Source organism: Podarcis erhardii, assembly GCF_964252035.2.
Source record: "Podarcis erhardii genome assembly, chromosome: 7".
Taxonomy (NCBI): Eukaryota; Metazoa; Chordata; class Lepidosauria; order Squamata; family Lacertidae; genus Podarcis; species Podarcis erhardii.
Genome location: NC_138511.1, coordinates 12,429,118 through 12,443,867, shown reverse-complemented (window position 1 = coordinate 12,443,867; position 14,750 = coordinate 12,429,118). Strand labels below are relative to the sequence as shown.

At 47.4% G+C, this 14,750-nt stretch overlaps 1 protein-coding gene across 1 annotated transcript in view; it reads left to right on the top strand.

Moving 5' to 3' along the window:
- Window positions 1-5,701: 5,701 nt before the first annotated feature.
- The window catches only part of WSCD2 (WSC domain containing 2), an 81,391-nt gene continuing 72,342 nt past the window's right edge, over window positions 5,702-14,750 (top strand). Inside the window, exon 1 of the mRNA XM_081871058.1 lies at window positions 5,702-6,477. The gene's annotated coding sequence lies outside the window, so the exon portion shown is untranslated. The remainder of the gene's footprint in view (window positions 6,478-14,750) is intronic.

Below are 14,750 nucleotides of genomic sequence, written 5' to 3'. Positions count from 1 at the left end.
TTTGCATATTTTCTGAGCTTGTAGGATCCATGGATTCCGGGATCAGCATTGCCTTTTATCACCTCCTCTGTGTTATTGTGAATCAAGGGCAGCAGATCCAGGTGTGTGGCAAAAGGAGAAAATGTATCACCGAGAAAACAGGCTGGACAGCAAAATAATGATGGTTAGCAAGTGTTGTTTGAGCATGAAAGCCATACCTCCAGAAACAGCTCAGGTAGCTTTTGTTTCTCTGCTCTACAGAAGTCACTTTTGCTGAAGCTCACTTTTGACCAAAAGGCACAAAAAGTATACAGTATATATAAACAAACTATTGCCCCCCAGGGATGCGGGTGGCACTGTGGGTTAAGCCACAGAGCCTAGGACTTGCCGATCAGAAGGTCGGCGGTTCGAATCCCCGCGACGGGGTGAGCTCCCGTTGCTCGGTCCCTGCTCCTGCCTACCTAGCAGTTCGAAAGCACATCAAAGTGCAAGTAGATGAATAGGTACCGCTCCAGCGGGAAGGTAAACGGCGTTTCCGTGCACTGCTCTGGTTTGCCAGAAGCGGCTTAGTCATGCTGGCCACATGACCCGGAAGCTGTACGCCGGCTCCCTCGGCCAATAAAGCGAGATGAGCGCCGTAACCCCAGAGTTGGCCACTACCGGACCTAATGGTCAGGGGTCCCTTTACCTTTACTATTGCCCCACACCCCAACCTTCACTCTTTCTTTTTCTTTCTTAGAAACAAAACCCAAAAAAACACCTAACTGGAAGACATAACAGAGATCCATGATTTGGTTGTGGGTTGTTTTTATATATATTTACATTTACATTTAAATGGATAGCAATGGTCTGTGTTTGTGTGTGACCAGGAGCAGACAGAATTCAATTCAGTTCACGTTTAAATGCAAACCAACCTGATCTGTGCTTTCTAAAACAAAATGTAAAGCAAAAATGTAAAGTCTTCAAAATCGACACGTCTCTGAATTTTGCATAGTAGTTCTCTTGTCAAATAAAATTACATACAGGCAGAAAGTTCCCATTCACATGGGAGATACATTCTGAGGCAACGTGCATTTAAGTGAAATAGCGTATATTTTAAACACAATTGAAAAAGCTTGCAAACACCCCCTTCTGCCCCTGCCCCTCATTCTGCCCCTTTTTATGAAGTTTTCAAGTCACTTTTGGGTTCAGTGCGATGCGCACATGCGCAGTCACACACCTATCAGATGCGCCTATCAGATAGAGGTGGCAACCTTTTTAGGCACAGCCATAAAAGGTAAAGGTAAAGGGACCCCTGACCATTAGGTCCAGTCGTGGCCGACTCTGGGGTTGCAGCGCTCATCTCGCTTTAATGGCTGAGGGAGCCGGCGTACAGCTTCCGGGTCATGTGGCCAGCATGACTAAGCCACTTCTGGTGAACCAGAGCAGCGCACGGAAATGCCGTTCACTTTCCCGCCGGAGTGGTACCTATTTATCTACTTGCACTTTGACGTGCTTTCAAACTGCTAGGTTGGCAGGAGCAGGGACCGAGCAATGGGAGCTCACCCGGTCGCTGGGATTCGAACTGCCGACCTTCTGATTGGCAAGTCCTAGGCTCTGTGGTTTAACCCACAGCGCCACCCACAGCCAACTGATGTGCAATCACCATTGTGCAGGTCCATAGGAGCCAACTCTGAAGGGTCTCCACTCTCCAATAAAGTATTTGAAGTTCATGGGCTTTACCAGTCAACTGGTGTGCATGCATGTGTCATGTGATTCGTTATGTGGGGCGGGGTTTTCCTGGGTGTCCCAATATTTTACTCAAGTTGAGACCCCTGCGTGGGGCTTTTTGGACCCTGAAGAAGGTAGAACGGAGCATAATGGGTCAGGGCATGCTCCGCCCATATGTTTCGGGCCCAGGGACAGAGCCTTCAAGCGAAATGGTTGCCACCTGTCCTCAGGTGTTCATAAAATGCATGTATTGGTGATAATAAAATTTTCAAATTCACTAGATCATGGGAAATCCCTTTGCAAAAATGCATATTAAATAAAATGGCATAAGTACATCTACTTTAGGAGAAAGTTGCTGATTAATTTTCATCAGGACTTTTAAAAAATCGCAGACTGATGCAGAACTATGGAGATTCAAAGTTAAGATTGGAAAAATGAGAAACTGAGGAAAAACCAAAATGACAGATCTGCCCACCCCATAGCAGGGGCAGTTAACATTTCCCACAATGCCACTTTCCAAATGAAGACCCCTTGTCCTTAAGGGGTTTTCAGGTTGCACATATACAAGGTTGTGACCAGAATGTAGGGTGAATCACCCCTGTATGCGATAATGGGAACTGCCGGATTTGCAGAGACACGTGGGAGGTGTTCGTCTGCGACCTAACGTATGCGCACGTGTCTCTGCATTTGTTGACGGGCCTACATTCATGTGGTAGCATTTAGTAACTGTTAATAGTGCAGTTGGGATGCGGGTGGCACTGTGGTCTAAACCACAGAGTCTAGGGCTTGCCGATCAGAAGGTCAGCGGTTCGAATCCCCGTGACGGGTGAGCTCCCGTTGCTCGGTCCCTGCTCCTGCCCGCCTAGCAGTTCGAAAGCACGTCAAAGTGCAAGTAGATAAATAGGTACCACTCTGGTGGGAAGGTAAATGGCGTTTCCATGCACTGCTCTGGTTTCTCCGGAAGCGGCTTAGTCATGCTGGCTACATGACCCAGAGTCATTCGCGACTGGACTTAATAGTCAGGGGTCCCTTTACCTTTACCTAATAGTGCCATGGGCTGCAAGAAGATCAAACCTATCCATTCTGAAGGAAATCAGCCCTGAGTGCTCACTGGAAGGACAGATCATGAAGCTGAGGCTCCAATACTTCGGCCACCTCATGAGAAGAGAAGGCTCCCTGGAAAAGACCCTGATGTTGGGAAAGATGGAGGGCACAAGGAGAAGGGGAAGACAGAGGATGAGATGGTTGGACAGTGTTCTCAAAGCTGCAAACATGAGTTTGACCAAACTGTGGGAGGCAGTGGAAGACAGGAGTGCCTGGCATGCTCTGGTCCATGAAGGGGTCACGAAGAGTCGGACACAACTAAACAACTAAACAACAACAACAAGAACAATAGTGCAGGGCGTTGTGATTGAAAATGGAGCAGAGAGTCAGTATGACATTTTGTTTCAGATTGGGTAAATAGGCATCGGAAACCCACAAAATGCTCACAGTTGTGCACGGAGATGAAGCTGTAACTTGAAAGACAGTGTATGAGTGGTTTTAAACGTTTCCATGAAGGGCGGCAAACCATCAAAGAGGACTCTCAGTCTGGCAGACCGTCGACGAGCAGAACGGTTGCAAATGTCGACAGAGTTCATGAGTTACTGATGCAGGATTGGCTTTTGTCCATCTGAATGATGGTGGAAGAATTGCATATTCCGCGTGAAATTGTTACTGAGGTTACTGAGCTGTCCCACTCTCCATAGTCTCTCGATCTGGCCCCACCAAATTTCTTTCCTTTTCCAAAATTGAAATCTGCAATGAAAGGGCACGGGGTTTCCCAACATTTCACACATCCGAGCTGCTGTGATGGGGGAACTGAAAGCAGTACGGAAAGAGGACTTCTCCAGAAGTTTACAACAGTTCAACGAACATTGTCAACGGTGCATTGTATCAGAGGGGGCCTACTCTGAAGGCCTGTAAGACATGTATGTTTGAATATTTCTCGCTGTCCGATTTCTGTGATCATTCACTGAACTTTCCAGTCACACCTTGTACATTTTCCTGTATGGAGCAAAAAAAGGGGAGAGTGAAACACCCACCTTCTGGAGTGCCATGGCCCTTATCAGAATTGGGGGGGGGGGAGGGCTTGCAAGCCACTACTTGCTACGATTTAAAGATGGGCGATGAGATCACAAATCTCTGTGGCCTTTCTAAGCACGCCATAAAAGGAATTCAGGAAGGGATCTCTCCCAGCTCTACACAGAGATCCCAGTGGGGCTTGAACCGGGATCCAAAATCATAAACTCATAGAATTATAGGGCTGGAATAAAAAACCCCAGAAGTTTTCCAATTAGGTATCACAGGAATGGATTTACCAAGATCACAAAAGAACTCGTTTATGTATGCAAGTACGGCTGCACGAGCATTATTAGCACAACATTGGAAGGAAGCAAGTGTCCCAGCTAAAGAAGATTGGCAAGTTAAATTAATGGAATATGCTGAAATGGCCAAACTGACAATGAAATTAAGAGGAAGAGATGACAACAAACGTAAGGAAGAATGGAAGGACTTTACTGCATATATACAGAAGCAATGTACACAGGGTAATACATTGACAGGGTTTTAAGGATACTTGTAATTGTATTAGGAATGGACAATAAGTAATTCAAATGGTTAAAACTTTATAATGGACATGTAGTACATTGATATACAATGGAACCAAGGAAGGGAATACAGGGAAGTCAATCTGTTTTGTTTTGTTTTTCTTTTTATTGATGTTTGTTTTGTTATTGTTTTGAAACTGCAAATAATCCAGAATGCGGCAGCTAGACTGGTGACTGGGAGTGGCCGCTGAGACCATATAACACTGGTCTTGAGAGATCTGCACTGGCTCCCAGTACGTTTCTCAGCATAATTCAAAGTGTTGGTGCTGACCTTTAAAGCCCTAAACGTTCTCAGCCCTGTACAGTGGTACCTCGGGTTTCATACGCTTCAGGTTACATACATTTCAGGTTACAGACTCCGCTAACCCAGAAATAGTACCTCGGGTTAAGAACTTTGCTTCGGGATGAGAACAGAAATTGCATGGCGGCAGCGGGAGGCCCCATCAGTTAAAGTGGTGCTTCTGGTTAAGAACAGTTTCAGGTTAAGAATGGACCTCTGGAACGAATTAAGTACTTAACCCAAGGTACCACTGTATACCTGAAGGAGGGTCTCCATTCCCATCATTCAGCCCGGACACTGAGATCCAGCTCCGAGGGCCTTCTGGCAGTTCCCTCAGAAGTGAGGTTACAGGGAAGCAGACAGAGGGCCTTCTTGGTAGTGGCACCCGCTCTGTGGTAGGCCCTCCCATCTGATTTCAAGGATATCCTATTTTTAAAACACATCTGAAGGCAGCTCAGTTTAGGGAAGTTTTTAATATTTAATGCTGTATTATTTTTAACACTCAATTGGGAGCCACCCAGAGTGGCTGGCGAAACTCAGCCAGATGGATGGGGTATAAATAATAATAATAATTGTTGGAAAATTAATAAAATGTTATGGGGGGAGGAATTACAGGGCAGGAAGGGACTATGAGAGTCACCTGGTCCAACCCCCTGCAATGCAGGAATATTTTGCCCAAAGTGGGACTCGATTCAGAGCGATCTTTTTATATGGATTTTTAATTGCTTTTGTTACAAGTTTTAATTTTTAAAAATCAGATAAAAATGACCATGACGAAAACAAAGCCTATATATCTTCTTTTGCACACCGCCTTCCCATCTTAACTCCGGCACCTCCCTTTTTCTCTGATCCTCAAAATTTAGACTGTAGCCTCCTAAGGGCAGAGACTTGCCTTGAGAAGAAAAAAAAACCAGCAAAACCCCAATGTCAGCCATGGTTACCTTGACACACAAACAAGAAAGTCTATTCTGTCTGCCTCCATAAAGCCTCCTTCTTTGCTCCCATTTAACCTGCTGTTTAGGCTCGGCACACTTGAGCCAACGGAGATAACGGGGTCTCCTCTTTTGCAATTTGAGCCCGTTTGTGGGTATCAGGAGCCTCTCGGCGTGAACGAGGCCAGTGAGAAATGTTATCTGCCCCTTGCATGGAGCCAGCCAGCCGCTGCCTGCAAGGGAGCATGAGAAAGATGGCAGTTAAGGAGTTAAGCAGTAGGCAGTGCTAGAGGCCTGCAAATAGAACGCAGCTCTGTGGCTCTGGCAAAGACGGTGGCAGCAGCAGCAGCAGCAGCAAGAGAGAGGGAGGGAGGGAGAAGAAATGAGAGAGGCTGCCAGATAGAGATGTTAAATAAGGGAGCCCAGCAAATCACCTCGCAGCAGTTGAGAGCTGCATCCGAGAGCTGGAAGCATCCCCAGAGGCAGGAGGGCACCCCAACCTCCCTTTTCTGGGCTGGTGAGCCAGCAGCGGTGATGAAGACCATCTCTTCTGGCAAGGAGGAATCTCTGGGTGCGTAGCAGCTGAGAGAAGCCAGTGTGCGGCTCCGGAGAACTCTGCAGTGACTGGTCTTTTCAGCGTGACCATCTTTCCAGAAGCGAATCTGGCAGCAGGGTGGCTGTCTCTGGCGCTCTGGCCAAATGCATCCGGTCGACCGAGAAGGTGTCCCTGTGATCCAGGTGTGAAAGGCAAAAAGAGAGGAGTCTCTGGGTCGGCAGAACTTGGATTTGAACGCTCGGTGGTCTGAGCTTCTCCATGCTAGCCGTCAAGGGAGCCAGGCAACCGCTGCCTCCTCAGCAGAAAACCCAGAGTTGGCGAGAAGATGGATGTTCCTCCTCTTGAGGACCCCATGAAGGCTTCGGTGTTCAGGTAAGATGGGCCAAGGAGGGTGGACATCAGTGTGTTGCTGGCAGGGCAAAGACTCGGGGACCTTTGGCCCTTGAGGTGCATGCAGAGGCAGAGGAAAAAGGTTGGGGGCCAGAGGCTTGATGGGCAAAAGTTTCACTCTCTGGCTAGTTCTGATGGTTTGGAAGTGACCTCATTTTACCTGCTCTTCTCCTTTTCCTGGCAAGCAAAAGGGGCTCATGGGCTTGTGACACTTTTCGTAGGAAATTCTCTCTGGGAGTCAGCGGAGCTTCTTGCAAGTCCCTCCAAAAGACCAAGATGGGGAAGGTGTGTGTGGGGTGGCAGGTTGCTGTAAGGCTGTCAGGTGTCATTGCAACCCCCCCCCCACGTCCTCCCAAAGGCTTTTTAAACCCCAGGTGGGATGATGGGCTCTTGATGGGCACCTGGAATGACAGAGCATCCTTTTCTGGAAAAGGCGGCAGATAAAACCTTTTGCAGAGGGCTCGGTGCTCATGCTGATTCCTGCTGCAAGGGGTTGGGGAAAGGGTTTCTCGATCCAGGGGGGAAAGGTCCATAGTACCAGTTTAGACTTTGTACTGATGGGGGTACGAGTCAGTCTTTCAGGTTAACTTTTGGGATTCTGTCGGCACCCGGGTCCATTAAGACAACATTTCTTGAATGCGCGGTGCTATGTTTGAGATGCACTCAAGGCAACTTGACGAAGATGAATTGCCCTTTAATGACCTTATAAACAACTTTTTGATCTCAGAATTGGGGTGGTGGTGGTCAGAGGTATATCTCCACTCCCCCACCCCTCATTGGAAGGCATGTTTATGGGTGTAATGGAGCTGTTTGTGATGTCGGGTGTGGAACAAACCAAAGATGGTCTAGATATTCAGGGCTGATTAACATGTGTGTTTCTGTGTCTGAAATAGGGATGGGTAGAGTACAGCTGAATTAATGGAAAATTAAACATTGGAAACCATTTTTTATAAATTAAAATTAAAATTAAGAAGCTGCATTTGTTCCCGGAGAGATGTATCAAAGTTATATGATGAGTGGGCATGGCTGAAAAACCTGATCATCTTAAGACTTAGGACTGGGGATATTGAGGGAGGAAGGGAAAAGGTGGACCAGACCACATCTTGCATGGGTTGTGGGCACAGAAGAACAACTGGTTTGACTGGAGCAGAAAGCTTGTCTTTTCTTGCAGTGCATTACAACAGTGAATTTTGCCCATAGCTGTGAAAAGGTGGTCACGTGCCTGGCATCCTGGCATTGCTGCCTTCTCCTAGAGAGAGAGGGTTCTTCAGGGCACATTTTCTAGTCTGTGTGTGACCATTCTTTGGAGTGTGTTCCTTTAGAAAAAAAGAAGCCTGCAAGAGACATGCTCAGAAGGCCAAGAATGGGCTGCCCTTGTTGATTTGAGTGCGGCAAATCTCTGATTTTTTTTTTCATTCATTCAGTTTCAACAAGCAGCAAGCAGGGGGTGAGGGACACTGCAGAAAGGAAAGGAAACTGTAGGATGGTTGGCTCCTGTAAGCCAGCCATGCTACATGACACAAGGTCACGTGTGTGCGAAGGGAGGAATCTGTGAGAGGAGGAATGGAGGAATCTGTGAGAGGATAAATGCGTAGAGGGGAGGGACTGGATGTGTCGATAAATTCTGATTGGTCCTCAATTTATAATGAGGTATATTGCCCCATCCTGTCATGCCTTCAGTGTACGGGATGCAGGTGGCGCTGTGGGTTAAACCACAGAGCCTAGGACTTGCCGATCAGAAGGTTGGTGGTTCGAATCCCTGCGATGGGGTGAGCTCCCGTTGCTTGGTCCCTGCTTCTGCCAACCTAGCAGTTCGAAAGCACGTCAAAGTGCAAGTAGATAAATAGGTACCGCTCTGGCGGGAAGGTAAACGTGCGCTGTTCTGGTTCGCCAGAAGTGGCTTAGTCATGCTGGCTACATGACTCGGAAGCTGTACGCCGGCTCCCTTGGCCAATAAAGCGAGATGAGCACCGCAACACCAGAGTCGGTCACGGCTGGACCTAATGGTCAGGGGTCCCTTTACCTTTATATTGCCCCATCCTGTCATGCCTTCAGTGAATTAGCTTTAATTGTCTTCCATCAATAACCCGGCCACACCAAAGCTCACTGTCTGTGCGCCCTAGTTATTAATGGGTATGCAATGTACCCTAATGGACGACGAGCCCTTTATTTCTTTCAAACCAAGCTTTCAAACCAACCCAAACCCACAGGGCTTGGGTTCTTTTAAATCAATGTAAATTCACCCAGAGCTGAGCACTGGACTGGGATGCCCATCAAATTCTTAGGATCTGATGCCGCCAATCAGATTGATTAAAGAACAATAAATCAAGTACTTCTTCATGCAGCACTCAGTTGAACTGTGGAACTCACTCCCACACTAGGCAGCAATGAATGGATAGCTTTAAAAGAGGATTGGGCCAATTCATGGAGGAGCAGGAGGGCCAACTTGGCCCTGCAACCGTGAGTGCCCAGGGCTGTGGGTCCAATGCAGCGTGCATGGCCCTGGCACTGAAATTTGTGGGTGCCCAGCCCCTTCATGGGGAATTTTGTGGGTGCTCGGGCACCCAAGGCCCCAGGGAGTTGTCACCTATATGCAGGAGGGGGCTATTGATGTCTATAGGTTGTCCACTGTGAGAACGGGATGCTGGACTGCGTGGGCCATTGGTCGGATCCGGCAGGCTCTTCCAATGTTCTTAAGGCAAACAGGGCTGCAGAGGAGCAAACGGCAAGCCCATTTCTCAGCAGCACGCCCATGACTTGTTTTTGCAACACAGTGCAGAATTTGTGAAGCCCCTTCACCAGAAAGCAGGAGTGTTTGGGAGCGATGGGGATGTTTTCCTCTGTGCTTCCATCACACATGCATTTCTCCAGTGAACTGGCGTTGCAAAACTGCATGTGGGGGATGAGTCCCAGGGTACTGCTCTTTGCTAGTTAGCCAAAATTTGCACAGGAGAAAGTGTAAATGAGTCTTGATCACCAGGTATCTGCAGGGCTGCTGGCCACACAAAAGATGGAACAGGCTTGCTCTCAGAGTGGCAAAACTAGAACCACTGAGTGGCAATTGTAGGGAAGCCAATTTTGGCTTCAAATTAAGAGTGGCGCTGTGGGTTAAACCACAGAGCCTAGGGCTTGCCGACCAGAAGGTTGGCGGTTCGAATCCCCGCGACGGGGAGAGCTCCCGTTTGTTGGTCCCTGCTCCTGCCAACCTAGCAGTTTGAAAGCACGTCAAAGTGCAAATAGATAAATAGGTACTGCTCTGGCGGGAAGGTAAACGGCGTTTCCGTGCGCTGCTCTGGTTCGCCAGAAGTAGCTTAGTCATGCTGGCCGCATGACCCAGAAGCTGTACGCCGGCTCCCTCGGCCAATAAAGCGAGATGAGCACCGCAACCCCAGAGTCGGTCACGACTGGACCTAATGGTCAGGGATCCCTTTAAGAGTACTGCTGGATCCTGCACCCTGTTCTGACATTGGCCAACCAGATGCCTCAGTTGGGAGCCCGAAAGCAAGACCCAAGTGCAGAAGCACACTCCCCTCCTTTGGTTTCCAGCAACTGGAATTCAGAAGGACCATGGATGCAGATCCTAGCCATCATAGAAGCTGTTGATAGCTTGATCCTCTATGAATTTGTCTTTTAAAGCCATCTGGGCTAGTGGCCCTCACCATAGCTCAACTGTGCACTGCATGAAGAAGTACCGTATTTTTTGCTCTATAAGACTCACTTTTTCCCTCCTAAAAAGTAAGGGGAAATGTGTGTGCGTCTTATGGAGCAAATGCAGGCCGCGCAGCTATCCCCGAAGCCAGAACAGCAAGAGGGATTGCTGCTTTCACTGCACAGCGATCCCTCTTGCTGTTCTGGCTTCTGAGATTCAGAATATTTTTATTCTTGTTTTCCTCCTCCAAAAACTAGGTGCATCTTATGGTCTGGTGCATCTTATAGAGCGAAAAATACGGTAATTTCTTTTATCAGAATATTTTTTACTCCTTAAACTTCCTAATGCTACAGGTTGTTTAGGAAATGGGAGGAGGTGGCATCTCCTTACTGGAGGCATTTAAGCAGACAGCCACTTGCCAGGGTGCTGAAAGCCTTTGGGATTTGGATGGGCTGACCTCCCAAGGCTTTAAATTCTTTGATTCTGGAGAAACGTCCTGGAGAAATGTCCCACCTCTTCAGGGACCTTGTAGAGCACCCAGCCAGTTTGGAGTTAACGTGTTTGGGTTGTAATTTCTTGATGCATTCCAATTTCCAGAGTGAATAATCCACGTGTGGCACATGTCAGTCTCCAGATGGAATAGCAGGTTCTGCATATCTGGAATGGGCAGATGTGCTACCGCGCTGCGGTGCCTGGCTTCTCTCCCCCCCCCCTGCGCCCCCACCTAGTTAATTTTTGAAAGTGCATCCATCGTCATCGGCTGGAAAGATCCTCTAATGGGTCACATGATTGCCTTGCCCTTTTCCTCTCTCCGTTTGCTCAGTCAGCCTTTTGGAAAGTGCTCCTCCATTCAACTGGAACTGTGGAAGTGAAAAGTTCAGCTTGACTTTTGCTGTGGGCATTAAAATACAACACTGGCCAAATGAACCTGCGATTAGCAGGGGGCGGGGGTCTTTGTTTGTGGTTCAGCCTAGGACTCGTGGTTCAGGCACACTTTCTTTTTTTAAAAAATATAAATGTTTATTGTTTTCTTTAAATATTCTTTTTCCAACAGTCCATACAATCACAATATATCCCCTTTGACTCTGCCGAGTCCTGACTTCCCTCCCTCCCTCCCTCCAGTTGGTATATTTATTACAATCTTATTGCGTATTTTATTCTTGTTGTTGTTTAGTCATTTAGTCGTGTCCGACTATTCATGACCCCATGGACCAGAGCATGCCAGGCACTCCTGTCTTCCACTGCCTCCCGCAGTTTGGTCAAACTCATGCTGGTAGCTTCGAGAACACTATCCAACCATCTCGTCCTCTGTCGTCCCCTTTTCCTTGTGCCCTCTATCTTTCCCAACATCAGGGTCTTTTCCAGGGAGTCTTCTCTTCTCATGAGGTGGACAAAGTATTGGAGTCTCAGCTTCACAATCTATCCTTCCAGTGAGCACTCAGGGCTGATTTCCTTCAGAATGGATAGGTTTGATCTTCTTGCAGTCTACTATTTTACACTGAAGTTATTCCAGTCCTGCTAGTGTCTTTAAACTTTTGCAGTTCTCTTTAAATACTCAATAAATTTACTCCAATTATTCTTGTGTCTCTGGTCCTCATGATCCCAGATCCTTCCTGTCAATTTGGCAAGTTCCGCAAAATCTGTCATCTTCATCTGCTACTCCTTGATAGTTTGTATATCTTGTGTTTTCCATTTTCGGGCCAGTAGAGTTCTTGCGGCGGCTGTGGCATACATAATCAAATTCTGATCTTTTATTTTAATCTCCCTTCCTATTAGACCGAGCAAGAAAGCCTCCGGTCTTTTGGGAAAGGTGTACTTAAATATCCTTTTAAGCTTAACTCCCCCAAAATTTTCACCTTGTCACAGGTCCACCACATATGAAAATAATCACCATCTTTTTGTGCACCATTCAAGCAACAAATCATACATTCTAGATAACGTTTTACCTTTATATGGTTAAGGGACATTTTCAACACTTGTATGCCCTTCCCCGAAAAGGGTATCTATCCTTGCATTTAAAGATCAGTTGAATGTGTTTTTGTTTAGCAAGGCCTTTACGGCTTGATAGAATGCAGGAAGCTGCCTTTTACTGAGGCCTTGCCCACCCTTCCACTTGTCCCCTGGGAAAACCAGCTGTTGACTGCTGAATTGGAACAAACGCCAATTGGGTTTTCAGCAGATTGAAACTGAAAACCTGTTAGAAACTCAGGTACATGAGCTAGACACCAAATGGCTCCTGAAACCAGGGTTTTGTTGTTTAGTCGTTTAGTCGTGTCCGACTCTTCGTAACCCCATGGACCAGAGCACACCAGGCACTTCTGTCTTCTACTGCTCCCGCAGTTTGGTCAAACTCATGCTGGTAGTTTCTAGGACATTTTCCAACCATCTCGTCCTCTGTCGTCCCCTTCTCCTTGTGCCCTCCATCTTTCCCAGCATCAGGGTCTTTTCTCTTCTCATGAGGTGACCAAAGTATTGGAGCCTCAGCTTCAGGATCTGTCCTTCCAATGAGCACTCAGGGCTGATTTCCTTAAGAATGGAGAGGTTGGATCTTCTTGCAGTCCATGGGACTCTCAAGAGTCTCCTCCAGCACTATAATTCAAAAACATCCATTCTTCGGCGATCAGCCTTCTTTATGATCCAGCTCTCACTTCCATACATCACTACTGGGAAAACCATAGCTTTTACTATACGGACCTTTGTTGGCAAGGTGATGTCTCTACTTTTTAAGATGCTGTCTAGGTTTGTCATTGCTTTTCTCCCAAGAAGCAGACGTCTTTTAATTTCGTGGCTGCTGTCACCAAAACCAGGGTTACAGTCCAGAAAAAGGAATGCCGAGTTGCGATTTTGGGGCCAGACGGCTCGAGGGTCGTATTTTTCAATACAACTTTTCAGTTCCTGAAATGCATTCTGATTGCACAGATATATAATGGATAGAATTCTACAGGATGTGTTGCCTGGCAAATTTCAAATGCTGAGGGTATTCCAACCCCCAGACAGGGAGATGCCAGGATTGAACCAAGTTTCTTCTGAGTGCAAGACAGGCAGCTACAGTTTTCCAATGCCTAACAATAGCATGTATTTCTGTGTTTCTAATTGTTCTGATATTTTATGGATTTTTTTAAAAAAAAGTTTTTGCATGTATTTTATTTACTGGTGGGCTTTGTTGTTTTATCTTTGCCATAAAACACCTCAGCCTGCTTTGGGAGGAGCAGTGGTTGATAAAAGCAATGCACAGATAAACATCTTCTTTTTGTTTGTTCTGGACCGAAAGGTAAAGGTATCCCTGGACGTTAGGTACAGTCGTGGATGACTCCGGGGTTGCACACTAATCTCGCTTTACTGGCTGAGAGAGCTGGCATACAGCTTCCGGGTCATGTGGCCAGCATGACAAAGCCGCTTCTGGCAAACCAGAGCAGTGCATTGAAACGCCGTTTACCTTCCCACCGGAGCGGTACCTATTTATCTACTTGTACTTTGACGTGCTTTCGAACTGCTAGGTGGGCAGGAGCTGGGACTGAACAACGAGAGCTCACCCCGTCACGGGGATTCGAACTGCCGACCTTCTGATCGGCAAGCCCTAGGCTCCGGGGTTTAACCCACAGCGCCACCCGTGTCCCCTGTTCTGGACCTACTGCCAATAAATTTCATTAGGTTCCAGTATGACAACTCCATTTCCTTCAGCCGCTTACAAGGAATGGTTGAGGGAGTTTGGGATGTTTTGCCTAGAGAAGAGGAGACTGAGAGGCGATAGGAGAGGCATCTTAAATTATCGGAAGGGTTGCCACATGGAAGATGGAGCCAGTTTGGTTTTTTGCTGCTTTGGGACCCGAACCAATGGATTCAAATGACAAAAAAGGAGATTCAAACTAAACTTTAGGAAGCATTTTCTGAGAGTAAGACCTGTTTGACATGGGAAAGGACTAGCCTGGAAGGTGGCGGGCTCTCCTTCGTTGGAGGTTTTTAATCAGAGAGTGGATGGCCATCCATCGGGGATATCGTAGCTGTGATTCCTGCACAACAGGGGGTTGGACTAGATGACCCTCGCGATCCCTTCCAACTCTACAATTGATAGTGTGTCTCTGCTCAGAACTTCCTACATTGGCAGATTGGCAGGTAAAGATGGTTGAATATGTGGAGTTGGCAAAGCTGATGGGGAAGATCCAAAATCGGCGTGATGAACTGTTTCAAAAGGACTGGAGCAAATTTATACTTTCTATGAAAGGGGATGCGGGTGGCGCTGTGGGTTAAACCACAGAGCCTAGGACTTGCCTATCAGAAGGTCGGCGGTTTGAATCCCCGCGATGGGGTAAGCGCCCGTTGCTCAGTCCCTGCTCCTGCCAACCTAGCAGTTTGAAAGCACGTCAAAGTGCAAGCAGATAAATAGGTACTGCTCCGGCGGGAAGGTAAACGGCGTTTCCGTGCGCTGCTCTGGTTCGCCAGAAGAGGCTTAGTCATGCTGGCCACATGACCCAGAAGCTGTACGCCGGCTCCCTTGGCCAGTAAAGCGAGATGAGCGCCGCAACCCCAGAGTCGGTCACAACTGGACCTAATGTTCAGGGGTCCCTTTACCTTTACCTATGAAAGAAAATTGTAAACAGTTGAAAAC